This window comes from Pongo abelii, chromosome 7 (genome assembly GCF_028885655.2).
Source record: "Pongo abelii isolate AG06213 chromosome 7, NHGRI_mPonAbe1-v2.0_pri, whole genome shotgun sequence".
In the NCBI taxonomy this organism is placed as follows: Eukaryota; Metazoa; Chordata; class Mammalia; order Primates; family Hominidae; genus Pongo; species Pongo abelii.
This window is the reverse complement of record NC_071992.2, coordinates 127318919-127339944: the sequence shown is the minus strand read 5'-3', so window position 1 is coordinate 127339944 and position 21026 is coordinate 127318919. Positions and strand designations below refer to the sequence as shown.

At 33.9% G+C, this 21026-nt stretch overlaps 1 long non-coding RNA gene across 4 annotated transcripts in view; it reads left to right on the top strand.

Annotated features, from left to right (window-relative positions):
* LOC129047512 (uncharacterized) overlaps nt 1-21026 on the top strand; it is an 82412-nt gene that overhangs the window by 38158 nt on the left and 23228 nt on the right. Inside the window, exons 3-4 of one of the 4 annotated variants that reach the window (XR_008509245.2) lie at nt 14346-14535; nt 14602-15760. The exons of 2 other annotated variants lie outside the window; for them this stretch is intronic. This is a non-coding gene — a long non-coding RNA (uncharacterized LOC129047512). Of the gene's footprint in view, nt 1-14345; nt 14536-14601; nt 15761-21026 lie in introns of those variants that run through there. One more of the 4 variants, XR_008509246.2, reaches the window with a different exon arrangement.

Sequence of the window (21026 nt, the reverse complement as noted above, 5' to 3'; positions counted from 1 at the left end):
AGAGTGGGTGACAGAGAGAGACTCCGTCTCAAAATAAATAAATACATTAAAAAAATAAAAACAAAGATCATAAAGCAGAGCTGGTATTCAAATTATACCCTCATTTTTCTGTAAAAGTCATATTGTCTTCGGTACATGGTCATAGATGTGAAATTTCAGGAGCATATACACTGAGCCACATTAAAAAATATATATATATTTATATATTTTATATATACATATAAAATCTAAGATGAAATGTTCTGACCTAGTCTCTTCATCATAGAATCATTAAGACTAAGAAGTTTATTAGCCAATTTCAATTAAAACCTGGCTTTATTCTTTAAACTTTTTTTGCTATAAAGTATCACACAGACTACCAGTAATGTTGAGGTAGGGAAAGTAGTGACTTTAACTAATAATTACATGTCTAAGTATATAGTATTTGTTTGTTTACTTTTATGTTTATGTAAAAAAATGGCCTATTCCAAAAGATACACGCAAATTAGAATGGATGCATGCAAATTAGTAAAATTCAAATTCTCCAGTTGGATACCATATTGAAATAACAAAGGGAGATTTGGTTAGGAATAAAACATACTTTAAAGTCATATTAATTGCTTACTTAAGCATACATGCTCATTGTATGCTTACATTTGAGTAGCAATTATAAAATTACGTTTGAGTAGCAATTATAAAAATAGAAATTTAAAGAGTTTCAGGAGCCTTACTTTTCATTAGGCGAAAGAAAATAATTTTCATTAGGAAAAAATAGATAATTAAAAATTTTCAAAGAAAAAATAGATAATTAAAAATGAGAGATTTTATTAAAAATGCTTTTGCATAAAGAAAATGAAAAAATTTAACATACGAAAAACAGCTGGATATTTTTGTTGTTTAAATATTTTTTAAGCTTTTTAAACAACTGAATGTAAAATAAAGGTGAAGAAATCTTACTGTAGAATTTTAAATTATGTTTTACCAGCAGACTATCTTTATGAAAATATCATATGTAGTTGTAAAATAATTGAAAAAGACAATAACTGTAATTTGTTTGAGCAAATATATAATACATAATTTCCAAGTTTTATTTTTCATATACTTTGTAATAATTTCATTAGATAGATATTATTGTCAATACATTTTATAGTTGAGGAAAGAATAGAGGAGATTGAGTTTAACTGAAGACTTGTTAAAAGTACAGCTATTAGACTGAGCAGCTATAAGTGTAATCTTGACCTACTCATTTTTCCTCATTTTCACCAATAAACACTTTAATTAAATCTTAGACCTTACAAACCTGTATGAGAATAGGGTACATAGATCAGGGGTCAGTCAACAAAATGGGCCAAACCCAGCCTGCCGCATGTTCTTATAAATAAAGTTCTACTGGGCCAGAGTCATACTCCTTTGTTTCTGATGTCTGTGGCTGCTTTCAAACTACAACTGTTGACTTTAGTAGTGGTGAGAGAAATGATAGACATAGCAAAGACCTTCTCTTTCACAGAAACAAGAATGTTTACTATATAGTCATTTACTGAAAAAGTGTGTCCACCTATGATGTGGAACAATATTTTCTGAAATGTAAGTTTGGAATATTAAAATTATAATCAATATACATTGGAAAAAGTTTTTTATTGTCTAATATCTTTGGGAAAATGATAGATAAAATAAACTAAACTATTTTTCTTGTATGATTCCCCAGCATTTTAAATATATTAGTATGTTTTTGAATCTTAAAGGGAGATTATATAGTATAGCTTTAATAAAATTTTTAAAACTCTATGATGTATGTGCATTCTTTTAGAGCTAGTTCGTGAATGCTAGGAGTACAGCAGAGCACCATCTGGTAAGCACTGCAGTATGAAATTATAGTTTAATTTCTCCTTTCAATAAATATACCTTCTAATTATATATTTTACTTTAAGAATAAAATTAGATATAATTATTCCACATGTTTGTATAATAATTATTTCCAAACATTTTTTAAAAATCAAATAAATAATAATTAGCTGAAAAGTTAGGAAATTATTGCTTTTTATATTTATTTGAAACTTATTGACTGTCTCAATCTATTTCTTTCACCCTAATTACTTTTGAACACATCAACACTTTTCATAAAATCTTTTTTAGAAAATACAAAAATGGCTTCATCGAGTATTTTCTTATTTTGTCACTGCAAAAGCACAAGCAAGTTAGAGGAATAATACAGAGAATGTCATTAAAATTCCGTTGTGGTTCTCGGCCCCTCTGGTAGCTACAGTCAGTTTAGGAGTTTATTTCATAGTAATGAAAAGTAGAGTTGGAGGACATAATTTTAGTGTAATACTCCAAGAAACATTTGTTTCTCTGTTTAGATACTGATAGCTTTTGGTAGCAGCAGGTTTAAGGTTACACTCTCTGGAAAAAAATCATAGAAGGATTGCTATTGTACTCTCTCAAATAAATTCAAACATGTCTGCTTTAACAGCATCCAGATCATTGGTAGAATCAACATCAAAGAAGCCGTTAAGGATGGTGGGTTATTACAGAATTCCACAGACACTGCCTTCGTAGCATCTCCAAGGTCAAAGTTGACTTAAGAAAAAAATTTTTCAAATATTTGTTTGCAAAGTCAAATTGGTCATTCTTGTCCACACACTATTTTGTCATGTGAGTATATGAAGAGTTTAGCAATGAAAACAATTAAAAGGTCTGCATTTTAAAATCAATATAGTTGAACCAAATAAATATGAAAAGGGAATAAAAATATTTAAAACTAGTAGTAGTTAAAACATAATTAACATCTACTTGAAAGTTTATCCCAAGCCATATTTCTTCAACATTTTGTAACATTTACTTAGATTTTAAGTATATTGGTAAAAATGTTAGTGTCTTTAATATATTTGTTTATGTACTGTGTACTATGGCCCATCATATATGAAATCTCTTTAAATAGGGTTAATGATATTTAGTACTACTTTTAGGAATTTGATAGGAAATATATAACGCAGCAGTTATTATATATATATATCAAGAAATCTGCCTTTCTCATGGTAGAAAAACTACCACTGAGTACTATCCTCACTACCTGGGTGCCAGGATCTGTATCCCAAACCTCAGCATCATGCAATATACTCATGTAACAAACCTGGGCATGTACACCCTGTATCTAAAATAAAAGTTGTAATTATAAAATAATAAGAAAAATTAAAAATGCTACAAACTCTCATCACGATATCTATAAAGGGTCAAAATCATTTTTAAAACTTCAACCAAAATTTGTTTTATTAAATATACTGCTGTTTTATACTCCTGAGAGAAAAATGAGAACCATACTATCAACCCTTTGTAGTAAATAAGAATAGGAACTTCTTTAAAATTCAAATTAAAACCTCAACTAGTTTAGTTTGTGTGATTAATTGGACTCCCTTCTTTTCTGACTTTGGTGTAATACCAGGACATGTTTGATTAAAAAAAAAAGATAAAAATGAAATCATATGGGATAAGAAAAATGCACAGGCAAGGGTTCTCTGCTGTGCAATACGACAAAGTGAAAGAAACTGACGCAGCCCAGGTAGCCTATGTGAGTCAGAAGTTATTGAATGGAGTTGGCATTAAAAAATAAAAACTAAAAAAGTGTCAGTTATTCAATTTTCCAACTCCTCAGAAATGCCTGTGGTATTGACTGCTGTATCCAGGCCACATCTTTTCTTAGGAGCATTGCAATACTCAGTTTTGTTGTAAAGACAACTTTTCATTAGTCAAAACATTCCACAGTAGCCAGGATATTTTTACTCTGGATTTGAAGCAAGGAAAGAAGTAGCTTGAAAAGAGACACACTGATTTAGACGTTTTGCAGTGATAGCAATATGCCTTCTCAAAAGCAATAAGGGGAAAATAAATAATAAATAGATTTTATTGATTATAAATGTCACTGTACTCACAATTTCCTGCTGTAAATTGTGAATGAATATTACAAGGAGCTCAAATTTGACAGTCTCAAAAGATACATCAAGCAAATTATATCTGATTGTCTTAAGAGTAAATGCTTGAAAGTCAAGATACCTGCCCTTTTAATATAAGAAAGCTCGTTTTTATTCTCCTAAATTCTGTGGATTCAAGCACCATAAGGCCTGTTAGCGGATTTTGGTCAAAAACCTAAAAGACAAAACGGATAAAGTTTTACATATTTCTTATCTAAAGAGGGAAAATGGGAAGTATATCATCCACAGAAAGCCTGTTGAGTGATGGTCAATATGTTCAATATAGACAAACACAATAGTTTGCCCTATCTATGGAAACCTGATTTTTTACCCTTGTGAACGTTTTACCAAATGTACATTCTAATTATTGATTTTATAGTCATTGCTTAACTGAAAAATAATATTTGTTTTATATTTATAACTAGCACTGTGAAAAAATCAAAAGACTGATTTAGAGTGTGTCTGTACAAAACTGAGTTGTGTGACATTGACGGCCCTACATTCAGAATTAACTTAGTATACGTTTATGTACGTTTGTTTGTATTTTTCTCATTTATTGTTCTTTTGTATATCAAGTGATGTTTAAGGAAATTTGTGCGACAGAGGCGTGGAAGTATTTGAGTCATTTTGAAGTAAAGCATATAAAATAGTCAAGGCTTTATAATCCTTAATGATTACACGTGTTTGAAAAAAATAATATGCTTCACTGGTTATCTAATTTCATTTCAGTATTAAAAGGAAAAACACACTATCAGCATTTTAAATTTATGATTATTACACATATTCAAAAAATTTATTGAAGATGGATGTGCATGTGACATAGTTAAACACAAGAGAAGAAACATAATTACTCCTAGCCTTATGTTGTCAAAAACTGTTGAGAACAGATTTTATAAAAATAACTACAAAACTAATGTAATAAAAGATAAAAAAGACAAATTAATATAAATGTATGGTAACAAAATAAATGCCTAATGTTCCCTAGTTAAGGTAGAGAGGTATTTACAGAGCAGGAAATAGTGGAGAGGAAATAATTATTATTGTTCTTTTTTATAATTATAATGTTGCCATTTAGTAATAGGAAACAAGACCATTGGGGAGCTTAAGGATAAAATATGTGCCAAACTACAGTTTAAGAAAGGGCACTGGGGCTGGGCATGGTGGCTCACGCCTGTAATCCCAGCACTTTGGGAGGCCAACGCAGGTGGATCACGAGGTCAGGAGTTTGAGACCAGCCTGACTGACATGATGAAACCCCATCTCTACTAAAAACACAAAAATTAGCCGGGCCATGGTGGTACAAACCTGTAATCCCAGCTACTCAAAAGGCTGAGGCAAGAGAATCACTTGAACCCGAGAGGCAGAGGTTGCAGTGAGCCGAGATCACACCACTGCACTCCAGCCTGGGTGACAGAGCGAGACTCTGTCTCAAAAAAAAAAAAAAGAAAAAAAAAAAGGGCATTGGGTGTCCTGTGAACAAGACTATGCTAAACTAGAGTACATAGTACTGGTCCAAATAACAAGCAATGAGGCAGCAAATGTGCACTGCAGTTAGTATTGGTGCAATAAAATTAATGCTCACTAAAAAAAAAAAAACATGTTTTATCATGTACATTTTTAATATTTAGAAGATGAATTCTCTTAAAGCAGGAAATGACCATCTATATACGTGATATTTTTAAAAGGAGCTGATTGCTGAATTTATGGGACAATCCAACTGCCAGTAAAGAAGTTAAAAATAGTAAACTGGGGCCATGCGCTGCGGCTTATGCCTGTAGTCCCAGCACTTTGGGAGGCCGAGGCGGGCAGATCATGAAGTCAAGAGATCGAGACCATCCTGGCCAACACGGTGAAACTCCGTCTCTACTAAAAATACAAAAATTAGCTGGGTATGGTGGCGGGCCCCTGTAATCCCAGCTAGTCAGGAGGCTGAGGCAGGAGAATTGCTTGAACCTGGGAGGCGGAGGCTGCAGTGAGCCGAGATCGCGCCACTGCACTCCAGTCTGGCGACAGAGCAAGACTCTGTCTCAAAAAAAAAAAAAAAAGAAAGAAATAGAAAACAGAAGGTGAAAAAAATAAGTAAAGATAATGCTTTGAAAACACATGCAACTAGTAGTTTGTTCTTCTGAATAATATCTAAAGATATCAAAGTAAATGGATCACTTAGAGATCACGAAAATGACTTTATCTCATGGAAGATGGAAGATATCTAATCAAGCGCAATAAAATAAAGTTGCTTTGGTCTTATGCCTTAGTATTTTTATGATGGTATTATTATTATTAAAAAATATAAATGTGAAACAAATAAAATATATTTGACTTCGTTTTCTTCCAAAGCCTAGGAATCTTTATTATCACTCACTCCTTTTCTTAAAAGAAAATGAGTATTACTTACAGCCACTTTTAATTTATTTATTCGCTGATTTATTCGTTGACTTATTCATTCATTACTTTTAATAAAAGCTTTATGAGAGCCAAAGTTTTTGAGGGTCTCTACATCTGTTTATCTTATCTAACATCTATAATCAAGGTATCTTATTTTTAACTGCTGATTATTAGTATATTGAACAATACATGAAACATTGTTAAATTAATGAAAAAATAAACAAGTATCTTAGAAACCAAAAGATTAAGGACAATTAGAAACTGAGAGTCCAGAAAAATCTGAAAAATTAATTCTTCAAAGAGTTAAGATAAAGTAAAAGCCAATAATTAGAATGATTCATTTGATAAGAGTTCCAAAAGTTACTGGCTACAGAAGCACAATGTACCCCAAAAGCCAGAGCTGCCAAGTGAAGATTTGTATTTCTTTCAAACAGGGATTGGTTCAAAGATTTTTGGGGAGTTGTACAACACCTAGATTCCCTTTTATGCACCATATACCATGCAACTGACCCACTTGTTCCATGGCAGAAGATGGGAGGTGAAATAGGGAGAGACTGCTTCTCGCTGTGTGGAGATGTTTGTATACCCAAGAGAAGAAAAAAAATGGAGATATAAAAATAAGAGAAAAGAAATCCTGCATCCTAAGCAATTATAACCTCAATTTACCTTCTCCTTTTAGAGTCCCAGAATGCTGAAAGCCAATCTTGGAGACTCTAAGCAGAAGTTTGAAACATATCTCACTAGGGAGTTGATCAAAATAAGAAAAAAGAACTATCAATAATAAAATTTCAGTAACTCAGTAACTCCTAATGAAAAGTGCTTTGCTCTTTTATTACCAAATTTGTGAGCATCACAAGTTCATCATATCAGCCACAGAGAAAGAGCTTCCCACCTGTTTTTTTTTTATTTTTTAAATATTGTTTTACTTACATAAGAAAAGAGGAATCAGTAGAAACAAAGCCTCCAGATGAAAGAGGAAAAACTTAAAGACATAAAAATGACCAAAAAATTTACACACAAAACAATTACTGATACTTTGTAAAAATGTAAAATTATATATTATATAATGAGATGTTTACAAAGATTCATATATGTATTTATTTAATATAATATATAATATAATGTATTATTCTATGTTTTATGTATAATAGCAGAAATAAAACTATGTTTTATGTAATAGCAGAAATAAAGTCATAAAGAACATTGGAAGGTAAAGGTGATTAAATATCAAAGAAAGTAATAAACTAAATATCAAAGAAAGTAATAAACTCAAAAAACAGAGAGCTATATTATGATAAAAAGAGATAAAGTTAGTTAATCTATAGGGCAATTTCTGAACATGGAAGAGAAGACAGTAAAATAGAGCAGGGGAATAAATAAATTTTAAATGAATAGTTCAGTAACATTTCCCAAGATTGAAAAGTAAAAATGTTCATAATGGAAAGGCGCACCCAGCGAGATGAATTCCCAATAAGATGAATAAAGTTGCACACCAACATTTGTCATAATGAATTATCAGAGCACCAGAGAAAAATAGATGTATACAAAGGGTCCAGAGAGAAATGAACTGAAAATCAACAAATAAGAAAAATAATATCCTCTACAAAGAAAAAGTAAAAATGGCATTGGACATCTTGACAGGAATATTGGAAGACAGAAGCAATGTGAGCAAAGGCTTCAAAATTATGAAAAAGAATTATGTCCTGCCTAGAATTCCTACTTTCAGCCAAACTATAAATATGTAAAACAAGAGTAGAATAAAAACATAATGAGATATGCATCATTGTAATAAATTGCTTTTCCATCTATTTATATGGCAAATACACTGGGAGATGTGTTGCATACTCAATGTGCTGTAGTACGCCAAGAAAAAAGACACAAATCTCAAGAAATATTGACACCCTAACATCACAATTAAAAGAACTAGAAAAGCAAGAGCAAACACATTCAAAAGCTAGCAGAAGGCAAGAAATAACTAAAATCAGAGCACAAATGAAGGAAATAGAGACACAAAAAACCCTTCAAAAAATTAATTAATCCAGGAGCTGGTTTTTTTGAAAGGATCAACAAAATTGATAGACCGCTAGCAAGACTAATAAAGAAGAAAAGAGAGAAGAATCAAATAGATGCAATAAAAAATGATAAAGGGGATATCACCACCGATCCCACAAACTACCATCAGAGAATATTACAAACACCTCTACGCAAAGAAACTAGAAAATCTAGAAGAAATGGATAAATTCCTCGACACATACACCCTCCCAAGACTAAACCAGGAAGAAGTTGAATCTCTGAATAGACCAATAACAGGCTCTGAAATTGTGGCAATAATCAATAGCTTACCAACCAAAAAGAGTCCAGGACCAGACGGATGCACAGCCGAATTCTACTAGAGATACAAGGAGGAGCTGGTACCATTCCTTCTGAAACTGTTCCAATCAATAGAAAAAGAGGGAATCCTCCCTAACTCATTTTATGGGGCCAGCATCATCCTGATACCAAAGCCGGGCAGAGACACAACCAAAAAAGAGAATTTTAGACCAATATCCTTGATGAACATTGATGCAAAAATCCTCAATAAAATACTGGCAAACCGAATCCAGCAGCATATCAAAAAGCTTATCCACCATGATCAAGTGGGCTTCATCCCTAGGATGCAAGGCTGGTTCAATACACACAAATCAATAAATGTAATCCAGCATATAAACAGAACCAAAGACAAAAACCACATGATTATCTCAGTAGATGCAGAAAAGACCTTTGACAAAATTCAACAACCCTTCATGCTAAAAACTCTCAATAAATTAGGTATTGATGGGACGTATCTCAAAATAATAAGAGCTATCTATTTTTTTTTTTTTTTTTTTTTTTTTTTTTGTTGAGACGGAGTCTCGCTCTGTTGCCCAGGCTGGAGTGCAGTGGCTTTATCTTGGCTCACTGCAACCTCCGCCTTCCGGTTCACACCATTCTCCTGCCTCAGCCTCCTGAGCAGCTGGGACTACAGGTGCCCACCACCACGCCCGGCTAATTTTTTGTATTTTTAGTAGAGATGGGATTTCACTGTGTTAGCCAGGATGGTCTCTATCTCCTGATCTTGTGATCTGCCAGCCTCAGCCTCCCAAAGTGCTGGGATTACAGGCGTGAGCCACCACGCCCGGCCCCAATTTTTGTATTTTTAATACAGACCGGTTTTCACCATGTTGGCCAGGCTGGTCTCGAACTCCGGACCCCAAGTGATCCACCTGCCCTGGCCTCCCAAAGTGCTCAGATTACAGGCATGAGCCACCATGCACAGCCCACATTTATGTGATAGTATTTGTTTTTTAATATTTGGTATCACTTTTCTTACAATTACTTAGTAAAAAATTAACTAGCTCAGTATTATAAATGTACCATATACAAATTTGAAAGCAATAAAATAAAGGCTGAAAGGTCTTTGAATATAAACGGCAGTATAAATGTATGGAACACAATAATGAAGAGTAAAGAATGTGAAACGACATAATAATCAGATGGAGAGAACAAGTATAACAGAGTTAATCTTCACTTTCTGCTTTCACTGTTTCATAAGATATAACTATTGTTTTCTTATTTAAATGTAGCCTAAAATCAGTGGAAAACAATCAATGAAAATAATTCAGAAAGATCACTAACCAGTTCTATTCAGACCCCCTTGATACAAATTATTTAAAGTCAAATTAAATACACAACGGATATGATAAATTCTTGCAGACACAACAAAATCAATCACCTCTGATTATGTTGTCATTGAACAGCCACCTATTTAAAGAAATATTTTTATGTTTACCCCATCTAAACAGCTTCCTTCTTGAACTATGCATTATCTTAGTAGAGTATAGTAAGCACATAAAGCCACGTAAAGCCGCTTATAGTAAGCACCCGATATGCATTAGGTAATTATATGTTGAAGTTTGGAAAATATGAAACATTGGCAAGTAACTATATAATCATTCATTGGTAGGCATGATTTTGGAGATATAGAAGGAAATGACATTCTATGCGGCAAGCATTATTCCTCAGTGAGAATGAGAAATGGCCAGAAGGAAATGAAATAATAACCTGGCTTCATCGTTACCTTTTCATCATTTTCCAGCCCTGTGCTTATTAAGGTGGCACAGCATGTTGGTTAAGCATATAGTCTTCGGAATTGTAGAAGCTGAGATAAAATTTTAAGTCTGCCAGCTTTTAACTTTATGATCTTTTTTTTTTTTTTCTGTTTATTTAGATATTTAAGTTTTGTCAACAATGTTTTATAGTCTTTAGAGTATAAGTTTTGCACTTCTTTTTTTTTTTTTTTTTTTTCTTTTTTTTTCTTTTATTATTATTATTATTATTATACTTTAGGTTTTATGGTACATGTGCGCAATGTGCAGGTAAGTTACAATGAGAACACATGGACACAGGAAGGGGAACTTTATGATCTTAACCTACGAAAGCCTCTGTTTACTTCTCTGTAAAATGAGTATAAAAATACTAACAGGAGTGCTTACAAAATTAAACATTTATAATGTTTGACATAAGGAGACAGTAAAATATAGACATTATCATTTTTCTGTCTACACATCATGTTATACTTTTACCCATGTTATTGTAGCATTAATATTAATTTATGCATTGCATAATTAGTTTTCTCAGCATTTCTAGATAGCTAAGCACCTCATATTACATAGTAACATCTCAAAACTAAACAAGTGACATTTACACGTTAACATATATCCAAATTATTCTGATGAACCATTAAAGCATAGATTTCTACTCTACTCTCAAGTTTATGATTCAATAGGTCTGGGTAGGACCTGTATATTTCATTTTCAAAAATTTCTAGGTGATACTGTATTGGCTCGTCCAGGACCCACTCTTTAAGAATCACTGCTCTAAGTAATAGAATAAATTAACTGCTATATTTAAAATATTAACTTCCCAAGTCTAAAGTTGAATAGTATCTCCTTTTATCATATGCATCTAGATTTGTATCTATCCTAAAATATAAAAAGCTCGCTCAGACTTCTTCCAGCTTTTTTTTTACCCTGACTTTAGAAACATCTTTGGAAGTTTTGAAAGTCACCATCTCTATTTCATTACAATATCTGTTTAAGATCATCCTAAACATATTATCATATTATGTACCCTGTGAGTGAAAGTAGCCAACAATTTTTTGTTGTTATTTTTGTTGTTGTTGTTGTTGTTGTTTCTTTGTCACCAGGCTGGAGTGCAATGGCATGATCTCGGCTCACTGCAACCTCCACTTCCTGGATTCAAGTGATTCTCGTGCCTTAGCCTCCCAAGTAGCTGGGATTACAGGCACCCACCACCATACCCCGCTCATTTTTTTTGTATTTTTAGTAGAGGCGAGGTTTCACCATCTTAGCCAGGATGGTCTTGATCTCTTGAACTTGTGATCCACCCACCTCCACCTCCCAAAGTGCTGGGATTACAGGCATGAGCCACAGCGACCAGCCAGCCAACAATTTTATAGTACTTACCATATGCCAAGAACTCACTTTATATGAGTCACTAATGTAAGTCTCAAATGATCCAATATAGTAAACACCAATATTGTCATTATTATTTTGCATATGTAGTAACAGACAACATTTATTACATTAATTGCGTAAGTTCACATAGTTCATAAATAACAGAAAATAAATCTGAACTCAGGCAATCAGTTTCCAGGGCACATTTTTTCTTTAGTTATATTACAAAATATCTCAATTTATAATGTTGATCTAAATTATTTTATGCCACCTACTCTTTCATATTTAGTTTACTTAGTCAATACAACAATTGGATTAGGACATGATATAAGGGCTAATTTATTTGAAACATACCTAGCAACTCTTTATAATATAGATTCCCTTTTTTTAGTGACTTCTGTTTGAAGAGTTTCAATGTATTTGTTATATATGTATGTAAGTTTTTATGTTTGTATGTATTTGCCAGAAAATTTCAAAGCCCAGCAGATTAAAAATATATTGTTAAAGGCTGAAAGAATGCTGTAACATTTTTATTGTAATCATAATTCGTAAATTAAAAAGTTATCATGCCAAAATATGGATTGCATATCTCAAAATGGCACCCAGTAAATATCCCCACTTTTATATCAGGAAAAATAGGAGAAAGCAAAGAGGGACAGATATTAATTTTATTTACTACTAAGTCTAATGTGGAGGTTACAAGCATACTATCAACCAAATCGTTCTACTACCTGAAGCTCTGAATCAAGCAGATTTAGTAATCATGATATAACTGAATGAGGGCATTTCTCATCATCTTCAAGCTCAGAGCTCAACCTTTGGACAAACTATGCCTAAGGAAAAGAAGGGCATTGCAGTGTTAAGCATTGCTTTTTAATCATTTTCAAGTTTTACTTTGTGAAATTAGTCAAAGGTTAAAGGGGATTGAAATGAGAAGAAAACATGGGGGAAAAGCTTTTTTTTTTTTTTTTTTCTGAAACAGGGTCTCGCTCTGTCACCCGGGCTGGAGTGTACAGTGGTGCAATCACGGGTCACTGCAGCTTGAAGCTCCTGGGCCCAAGCAATACTCCTATCTCAGCATCTCAGTCTCCCAAACGCCTGGGACCACAGGCACAAGCCACCACACCTGGCTGTGCTTTGTTTTTATTTTATTTTATTTTTTAAAAATTTTGTAGAGATGGGGTCTCCCTGTGTTGCCTAGGCTGGTCTCGAACTCCTGGGGTCAAGCAATCCTTTTGCCTCAGCCTCCCAAAGTGTTGGGATTACAGGTATGAGCCACCTTGCTCAACTGTGAAAAACTTATGGACATTGGTCTGGGCAAGGATTTATTAGCTATGACACCAAGAAGTTAGGCCACGAAAGCAGAAATAAGTAACTAGGACTACATCAACCTAAATAGCTGCTGCACAGCAAAGGAAACAACCAGAAAAGTGAAAAGACAATCCGGGGAATGGGAAAGAATATCTGCAAACTATATGCCTAATAAGGGGTTAATTTCCAAAATAAAGAATTCATACAAATTAATTAATTAATAACTTGCTTAAAAATGGGCAAAATACTTCGATGGACATTTCTCAAAAGAAGATATACAAATAGCCAACAGGTATATGAAAAAATGCTCGCCATAATTAACTGTCGGGAAAATGCAAATTAAAACCAAAATGAAATTCACCTCACACCTAGAATGGCTATCAGAAAAAAAAAAAAAAAAGGATTATAAGTTTTGGTGAGGATATGGAGAAGAAAATCCTTGCATACTGTTGGTGGGAATGTAAACTAATGCAGTCATTATGGAAAACAGTATGGAGGTTTCCCAAAAAATTAGAAATAAAATTACTATATGACCCCGCAATCCCACCACTGGGTATATATTCAAAACAATCATTATGGGAGATAGATATCTGCACTCCCATATTTATTGCAGCATTATTGAGAGTAGCCAAGATATGAAATCAAACTAATTGTCCATCCATGGATAAATAAAAAAATGTGCATGAACACACACACACACACACACACACACACACACACTTCAGCCATAAAAAAAAGAAATCCTATTATTTGTGACAACATGGATGAACCTAAAGGACATTATGTTAAGTGAGATAAACCAGTCAGAGAAAGACAAATACTGCATGATCTCACTTCTATGGGATCTTAAAAATTTTGATTATAGAAGCAGAGAGTAGAATGGTGGTTACGAGAGACTAGGGTAGTTGGAGGAGGTTGGGTTGGGGAGACGTTGGTCAAAAGATACAAAATTTCAGTTAGATAGGAGGAAGAATTTCAAGAGATTTACTGTATAACGTGGTGTCTATAGTAAATAACAATGTATTATTGTAGTATTATGACATAACTCCCATAACCCTCGTTAGAAGTCTTTTTTTGTAATGTTGGGTGTGTTAGGCCTCAGGGATAGGCCTCAGGAAACAGGATCTCTCTGACCTTCTCCTGTCCTTTCACTTTCATGAAGGCAGGACTCCTGCTTTTTTGATTCTGGGTCTTAAATATCTCCCCACAGAAGCTCCCAAACTATACCCTGGGGGAAGGATTGCTGACATTATGAAGCTTCCATAAAAATTCAGGAGGACTGAGTTCGAGGAGCTTCTGGATCTCTGAACACAGGGAAGTTCCCGGAGAGTACTGCCCAGGGAGGCCATGGAAGCTCCATGCTCCTTCCCCCATACCTCTCCCTACACACCTCTTTGTATGTATCCTTTGCAATAGCCTTTATAATAAGTCAGTAGATGTATAAATATTTCCCTAAATTCTGTGAGCTTCTCCAGCAAATTAATGGAAACCAAACAAGGGGACATGGTGTTGGCAGTGGAAGAGAGCCGAGTTACCGGCAGCATATCTGTGTGGGTCTGCAGCAACTTCAGCCTTTGCCTCTTCAGAAGAAAGAATTCGCCGAGGGGCATAAAGAAGAAAAGAGACCCAGGCAAGTTCTAGAGCAGGAGTGGAAGTTTATTAAAAAGCTTTAGAAGAGGAAAGAAAGGAAAGAATCCTTGGAAGAGATCCATGGGCACCTGAAGGTAAATGAGAGAAAAGAAAGGCCTTTAACCTTGATCCTGGGACTTTGTAGGCTCGCCTCTTTCGCATGATTCTTCCCTTAGGTTGGGCTTACCCTTGGGAATTGAGCACGAGCAGTGTGTTTAGGAAGTTGTATGCATTTCCATCTGAGGCTTTCTTCCTTTTTCCAGTGGAGTACAGCTGGAAGATCATAGTTTGCCATTTTTGTCTCTTAAGGCATATGCCCAGGAAGTTGCTTCTCCCTGGGGCTTGCCTTTAATTAACACTTTAATCTTAACAGGTGTGGACCATCAGGAAATGGCCTCTTCCTGGCACCAGCTGGAAATTTATCACTTTTAGAGAGTCAGTGCAATAATTACTGAACCATCACCCAAGGTTCCTAGTGGGGTGGCAGGGAGCCCTCTCCCACTCCACTGATGCCAGTCTAGTTACCTGTAATAATGGGAACCCCAGCTCGAAGCCATTCAGTCAGATGTTCCAGAGGCCTGGGGTTGCACTTTGTTGTCTGAGGGTGTCAGGGGCAATTTTAGGGACGGAGCCCCCAACACGTGGGCTCTGACACTACCTCCAGGTGGACTGTGTCAGAATTGAATTGGAGGACACCCAGCTGGTATCCACTGCTTGGTGCATGGGAAAACCCCACACATATTTGGCCACAGAAGTCTTCTTGTGTGTTGATTATTATTGTTGTGGTGACAGAGCAGAGGCAAACCATGGTTAGGGAGAGTTTTTCTTGATGTAATTATATTGCTGAAAAATGCAAAATAATGGAATGTTAATTGTTCTCACCATAAAAATGAAACTATGTGAGGTAATGCATATATGAATTAGCTAGCTTTAGTCATTCCACAATTTATATATGCTTCCAAACATGTTGTACATGATACATATAATTTTATTAGTCAATTTAAAAATAAAAATAAAAAATAAACACTTAGACATTTCTCTAAAGAAAATATACAAATGGCCAACATCATCAATTGTCAGATAAATCCAAATCAAAACTAAAATGAGATATCACCTCACAGCTCTTAGAATGGCAATTATAAAAAATAATGATAATAACCTCAAAGATTTCAAGTGTTAGCACAAAATGAAGAAATTGGAACCCACAGTGGGAAAGTGGAAATTCCCACTGTTGGTTGGAATGTAAAATGGTACAGCAAATATAAAAACAGAATGGAGATTCCTGAACATTTTAAAATAGAACTGCCATACAATCCAGGAATGCCACTTCAAGGTATATGTTCAAAATAACTGAAATTAGAATTTTGAAGAAATATATGCACTTCTCTTTTCATTGGCAGCAATATTCATAGTAGTCAAGATATGCAAACATTCCAACTATCCATCGACAAACAAAGGAATCAAAATTGTGATAACAATGGAATAGTATTCAGTCTTAAAAATAGTGAAAATTCTTATATTTTCAACAACATGGGTGAACCTGCAGGGTATTATGTTAAGTGAAATGAACCAGTCACAGAAGGACATATACTACACGATTCTACTCATATGAGATATCAAAATGGTCAAACTCATCAGAAAATAAAATAGTAGTTGCTAGTGCTTGGGGCTGGAGAAAAATAGGGACTTGTTATTCAATGAGTATAAAGTTTTAGTTATGATTAATGAATGATTTCTAGAGATCTGCTGTACAACATATTGTCTGTAGCTAATAACAGCATTCTGCACTTCAGAATTTGTGAAGAGAGTGTATCTCATATTGACAGAGATATACTTAACATGTATACCTCATGCATATGTTAATTAGCTAGCTTTAGTCATTCCACAATGTATATACACTTCCAAACATCACATTGTACATGATACATGTAATTTTATAAATTGACTAATAACATGCACACACACATGCATGCACACACACACATGCACACACACAAAGACACAAGGAAATTTTGGGAGGCATTGTCTATTCCCTTGATAGTGGTGTCAGCATACATCCACACTCATCAAGTAGTACAGATTAACTATGTGCAGATCTTTTTCTGTCAATTACACCTCAATAACGCTACTAAAAAAAGATGAGAATTCTTACTACTTGGAAAGATCCATTAGGAAGATAGACTAACTAATGTTTCTATGATTATTCTATAGCCGTTTTCTTCATAACCCATTGGGCTTAACTATTAGGACCATGATCTACCAAAAATTAGGTCATCCCCTTTGTTGTAAGTGATTCAAAGTTTTTCACACAAGTTTTCCTGAGACAACTACTCTCAAACCAACCCCTTCTCCTTTGAGACCACTGGAAAACGGTTAATATTTTGTTGTCTGAGGTTCTGAGATAGATCTGAATAATATTCTAATTAACTTTTATGCCAGACCTACTCTGCTCCAAGGCTAACAATCTATTTTCTATTAATTATCCATCCCAAGTTAGGTTTGGGCAGATTATACAACATAGCCTATCAGGAGGTGTTCTATGAATTTAAATATTTCATTAAGAAATCTAATAATAAAATTCGTAAAGGCATTTAATAAAAAAACCAACATTATAGACATATTATAAATTTGAATATAAGCCCCTGAGTGGTATGAACTTTCCAGGGAAATATCAAAGTTCAAAGATTAAATCTTCACACTAGTTAAATTTCAAAGGAATTCAAGTTTGAAATAAAAATATCCTGCCTTTGTGTGCTGAAATTCCAAAGGAATTAAAACCTGCTCCAATATTAAATTATTTTTTATCTTAGCCAAATGGTTTTCCAAGTGTAGGTGGTAGTAGAATCCTGTCAGTAGCTCAAGAATGAGGTTTCTTTCACTGGAATTACTGCAGTTTCTTTCTGAGACACAAAGGTTGAATTAGCTTAATGCCAAGTCTTGAGGTATCATATATTTTTATTTTACAGGGAAAAATATTATGGAACTTAAAAGCACCAAGGTTAAAAACACTGCTAGAGAATGAAAATCTAGGCAAAAGTATTTTTCCATGCTAAATTTATCAGCGATGCCCAAGATGATAGCAAAAATTTAGTGATATTTGAGGAAGTGCCAATGCAGATTTTAGTTTTCGACTACATATGCTTATCAACCAGTTAACGACTATTGTCTAAAATCAACAATGTATGAGTTTGAATTCAACTAGGGATAATATCCTAGATAGATTTTTGTTTAGCTTTATGTGTTTTCTATATCTGGGCTAAAAATGTGCTTAAAACTTTAGGGTTCACGAGGACTGCCTCCTAGGGATGGCTTTCAGTTAATGTTCACATGCCTTCAAGTTGTAAACAGCATTTAGGAGAAATCTGAACTGAAGCTGATATTTACAAATCTGCATCTTAAGTCCTTATGACCTACAGAGAACCAGTAACTAGTTCAAATACCAGCATCTAGAACTAGTTTACTACTAATACTGCCTTCTCCTTAAGGTACTACCTTTCTTCTCTTTAGATTTTCACACTTTTATAGGTAAGCTTACATGTTTATGTACTTAAATGTTGGCAGCTTGAAATTAACCATTTTCCCCCTACACATGATCCCATAGACAAACTGCATGAACTTAAGGTTAATGCTTCCAAATATGTCCTTATCTATTTGTGCCTAAAAGAATTTAGAGAGGTAGATCTAATTTTATCTACCTAACCTCACACTAATTAAATTTTTTGACAGTGATCTGTAATTCACTCAGAACTCATCAGTTAAGTAGTTTAAAAGGTCAAAAAGGCTATATTATTCCAAAAATAAAACCTTTGCTTCAGCCATGCCTACTTAAAAATATGTGTGCCTGTGTAGAGAGATCTAGCAGCTTGCATTTTGAAGTTGCATGTCTCTGCAAAAGGACGTGCAGTCTAGTATTTTGCTGAAGTTTATGCAGCTAGTATTTGCTACCTTGATACTATAGCAGTCTACTGAAGTTATCTACAAATTTTCCAAGCCTGATTATGCAGTCCTGCATTTCTACAAATGCCAGTATCTGCATTCACAGTGACTCACCAGTGGATAATCACAATACAAGCAGGAGTCAAAATGTCATGTGGTTTCTTCTTTGGTCAGAGCAGTTTAAAAACATCTAACTACTGAAACAGCCTGTCCAGCCACACATTAGCCAGTACAAATGAACAAGTTTGCAGTGCCTTGTTCATATATTAAAATCTTAGATCTCTGTACCCTGAATCATCACAAGACTTTTGGCATGTTATTTTTGTCTGAAATTATATTCTTGGCTTTACTTATCTCAATTTCTAATCAATATCCAATTGTTGAGGACGTTGTAGCAACCCAAATTACAGTCCCCTCCTTAAGCAAGGTGAGAAAAAAGAAATACCCGATGATGATATCAATATTGCTCTTATTGCTAATAATAGCTTAATCGTCCATGTTGTTTTGAAGATCAAAATAGGTCTGCTAACAGAACTCAAGTTTGAAAAGGGTTTATCCACCTAGACACAGAGGCAATGTGGTGGAAAGTATATAGTAGAGAAGTGCCTGTCCTGTGGAGGACAAGGGAAAACTATCTTTCAATAGAGTCACAGACATAGCTTAGCTCAAGATACCCAGTTTATTTTCTTGACTTTTTACCAAAAGCAAATAATACCACCTTCTCTTAAATAGATTGAGTAAAGGAAAGCCATAGGATCAATAGGGGGTTTAGGTGTCAGTAAAGGTCAAGTGTGTTTCTTATACTTTATTAAGAGGATGAAAATCATATCCTCCAAAAAACTTATAAACTAGAATGTGCTACAACTTTAGATTTTATGTACTATTTAATACAAAGGCAATTATTAACTACATCAGTTTTCTACATTTCAAAAGAAAATTTGTTAAACCATAGGCTAATTTATTTCATTAACTATGTTATAAATCAATGCAAGTATTTTAAAACAGTCAAGATTATATATTTAGTTCTGCAAGTGGATCCAAACATAGATACACTGATTAGTTTAATTTCTAGGAGGTAGAGGGAGGCTTGGAGAAATAGGTATTGTTGTTCACAACTTAAGTATAAATAATGAATAAACACAATTTGATGATGAATGGCTAACTCCACCTGGGAAGAAATGCTTAGTTGTTTACCCGCCTTTCAAAGCCTAAGTATTTTTTATTGATATTTATGAAATCTTAAAAATGGATAGAAACTATTTTTCTTTTTATTTACGTTGGTAAAATAAATATATTATTCTGTTTTAAAGGTATAACTTAACTATATGACCAAATGATATGTTAGGTCTGCCTAAATAGTAGAAAAGCTCATTTGTGTGGTTGGCCATTGGAACCGAAGTGAACTTCAGAAGTCATCCAACCCAGTCTTCTTAACTGGCATATGAGTTAAGTCTCACAGCAAAGTATGTGGCAATATTTAGATAATACTCTGTTCTTCTGACTTCTGTTTCACTATCTTCTCTCTGTATCAAATTGTCTCTCCCTTTTGAACTACTATTGTCATATACAAGATAGTTTCAATTAGCTCTGGACAAATCACATTTAATGATTTGTTTGTGCATACTGATATTCTCAAATAGACTCAGTCTAGGGACAATCCTGTAGTCCTCATGAGTATTAGGAATTTGGCTGACAGCAAACACTATCCTACAGTTCAGTTACAGAAAATGCATTGAATCTTGTTATCTCTAAATGATGCAGCTCAGGAAATCCTGATAGCCTGAGTTAATTAAGGATTGAGTATTAATTCAATGTTAGCTTCAATGTAGATATACTTAGTATTGTTTTCAATGGAAAAAAACCTGCAATTAATTCATTTATTGACATAACATAATATTTTATGAAACAAGATGCCATACTGATAGAATAATTCTCATTTAAGATAGTATATAAAGTTGAAGGTTAATGATGTGGAAACAAATAAAATAAGCAAGATAAGTCCCAGATTATCATACAAACATGCAGAAGAGTGTGTACCATAACAGCTCTGTTGTAGATAAGGGATCAATATTCTTTTTTCTATTATTTCTATTTTCAGAATTATAGGCTGATAACTCTCTGCTTCATTACTCTCAAAATTACAATATTAGGAAGGAAACCTGATTTCTAAGACACATTTTTATTAAACATGTATACCATAAAATATGAATTCTTTTTCATTGGGGTAATATATCAAAACTTCAGGAACCAAAATGTATAAACATATGGCAGTATGTAACTGCTACTTTGTTAATTTATTCAAGCAACAATTATTTACTGAGTAATG